The sequence below is a fragment of the Drosophila mauritiana genome, unplaced genomic scaffold (assembly GCF_004382145.1).
Source record: "Drosophila mauritiana strain mau12 unplaced genomic scaffold, ASM438214v1 U_195, whole genome shotgun sequence".
NCBI classification, from domain to species: domain Eukaryota; kingdom Metazoa; phylum Arthropoda; class Insecta; order Diptera; family Drosophilidae; genus Drosophila; species Drosophila mauritiana.
In genome coordinates this window covers 24,279-27,162 of record NW_022881328.1, presented here as the reverse complement: position 1 = coordinate 27,162, position 2,884 = coordinate 24,279, and the positions used below count along the sequence as shown (strand labels likewise).

Here is a 2,884-nt window from a genome sequence, read left to right as displayed (position 1 = left end):
TGGCGCTGTGGGATGAACCAAACGTAATGTTACGGTGCCCAAATTAACAACTCATGCAGATCCATGAAAGGCGTTGGTTGCTTAAAACAGCAGGACGGTGATCATGGAAGTCGAAATCCGCTAAGGAGTGTGTAACAACTCACCTGCCGAAGCAACTAGCCCTTAAAATGGATGGCGCTTAAGTTGTATACCTATACATTACCGCTAAAGTAGATGATTTATATTACTGTGAATATAAATTTTGAAACTTTAGTGAGTAGGGAAGGTACAATGGTATGCGTAGAAGTGTTTGGCGTAAGCCTGCATGGAGCTGCCATTGTACAGATCTTGGTGGTAGTAGCAAATAATCGAATGAGACCTTGGAGGACTGAAGTGGAGAAGGGTTTCGTGTGAACAGTGGTTGATCACGAGTTAGTCGGTCCTAAGTTCAAGGCGAAAGCCGAAAATTTTCAAGTAAAACAAAAATGCCTAACTATATAAACAAAGCGAATATAATACACTTGAATAATTTTGAACGAAAGGGAATACGGTTCCAATTCCGTAACCTGTTGAGTATCCGTTTGTTATTAAATATGGGCCTCGTGCTCATCCTGGCAACAGGAACGACCATAAAGAAGCCGTCGAGAGATATCGGAAGAGTTTTCTTTCTGTTTTATAGCCGTACTACCATGGAAGTCTTTCGCAGAGAGATATGGTAGATGGGCTAGAAGAGCATGACATATACTGTTGTGTCGATATTTTCTCCTCGGACCTTGAAATTTTATGGTGGGGACACGCAAACTTCTCAACAGGCCCGTACCAATATCCGCAGCTGGTCTCCAAGGTGAAGAGTCTCTAGTCGATAGAATAATGTAGGTAAGGGAAGTCGGCAAATTAGATCCGTAACTTCGGGATAAGGATTGGCTCTGAAGATTGAGATAGTCGGGCTTGATTGGGAAACATAACATGGTTTATGTGCTCGTTCTGGGTAAATAGAGTTTCTAGCATTTATGTTAGTTACTTGTTCCCCGGATAGTTTAGTTACGTAGCCAATTGTGGAACTTTCTTGCTAAAATTTTTAAGAATACTATTTGGGTTAAACCAATTAGTTCTTATCAATTATAACGATTATCAATTAACAATCAATTCAGAACTGGCACGGACTTGGGGAATCCGACTGTCTAATTAAAACAAAGCATTGTGATGGCCCTAGCGGGTGTTGACACAATGTGATTTCTGCCCAGTGCTCTGAATGTCAAAGTGAAGAAATTCAAGTAAGCGCGGGGTCAACGGCGGGGAGTAACTATGACTCTCTTAAGGTAGCCAAATGCCTCGTCATCTAATTAGTGACGCGCATGAATGGATTAACGAGATTCCTACTGTCCCTATCTACTATCTAGCGAAACCACAGCCAAGGGAACGGGCTTGGAATAATTAGCGGGGAAAGAAGACCCTTTTGAGCTTGACTCTAATCTGGCAGTGTAAGGAGACATAAGAGGTGTAGAATAAGTGGGAGATATTAGACCTCGGTTTGGTATCGTCAATGAAATACCACTACTCTTATTGTTTCCTTACTTACTTGATTAAATGGAACGTGTATCATTTCCTAGCCATTATACGGATATATTTATTATATCTTATGGTATTGGGTTTTGATGCAAGCTTCTTGATCAAAGTATCACGAGTTTGTTATATAATCGCAAACAAATTCTTTAATAAAACGATGCATTTATGTATTTTTGATTTGAAAATTTGGTATAACTCCAATTACTCAGGTATGATCCAATTCAAGGACATTGCCAGGTAGGGAGTTTGACTGGGGCGGTACATCTCTCAAATAATAACGGAGGTGTCCAAGGCCAGCTCAGTGCGGACAGAAACCACACATAGAGCAAAGGGCAAATGCTGACTTGATCTCGGTGTTCAGTACACACAGGGACAGCAAAAGCTCGGCCTATCGATCCTTTTGGTTTAAAGAGTTTTTAACAAGAGGTGTCAGAAAAGTTACCATAGGGATAACTGGCTTGTGGCGGCCAAGCGTTCATAGCGACGTCGCTTTTTGATCCTTCGATGTCGGCTCTTCCTATCATTGTGAAGCAAAATTCACCAAGCGTTGGATTGTTCACCCATGCAAGGGAACGTGAGCTGGGTTTAGACCGTCGTGAGACAGGTTAGTTTTACCCTACTAATGACAAACGTTGTTGCGACAGCATTCCTGCGTAGTACGAGAGGAACCGCAGGTACGGACCAATGGCACAATACTTGTTCGAGCGAACAGTGGTATGACGCTACGTCCGTTGGATTATGCCTGAACGCCTCTAAGGTCGTATCCGTGCTGGACTGCAATGATAAATAAGGGGCAATTGCATTGTATGGCTTCTAAACCATTTAAAGTTTATAATTTATTTTATAAACGACAATGGATGTGATGCCAATGTAATTTGTAACATAGTAAATTAGGAGGATCTTCGATCACCTGATGCCGCGCTAGTTACATATAAAAGCATTATTTAATACAATGACAAAGCTAGAATCAATTGTAAACGACTTTTGTAACAGGCAAGGTGTTGTAAGTGGTTGAGCAGCTGCCATACTGCGATCCACTGAAGCTTATCCTTTGCTTGATGATTCGATAAATAAATGATTTTTCCTGTAGCCAAACAAACACCTCGTCATCAATTTAGTGACGCATATGATATTGTCCCTATCATATAATTTTTGATATAAAGACTTTAAAGAATTATATCAAGTTGCCAAATACCTCGTCATCAATTTAGTGACGCATATGATATTGTCCCTATCGTATAATTTTTGATATAAAGACTTTAAAGAATTCTATCACGTTGCCAAATACCTCGTCATCAATTTAGTGACGCATATGATATTGTCCCTATCATATAATTAA

At 40.4% G+C, this 2,884-nt stretch overlaps 1 pseudogene; it reads left to right on the top strand.

Moving 5' to 3' along the window:
- LOC117149323 lies at positions 1-2,612 on the top strand (annotated as a pseudogene; the record flags this gene model as incomplete).
- Between the last annotated feature and the right edge of the window lie 272 nt (positions 2,613-2,884).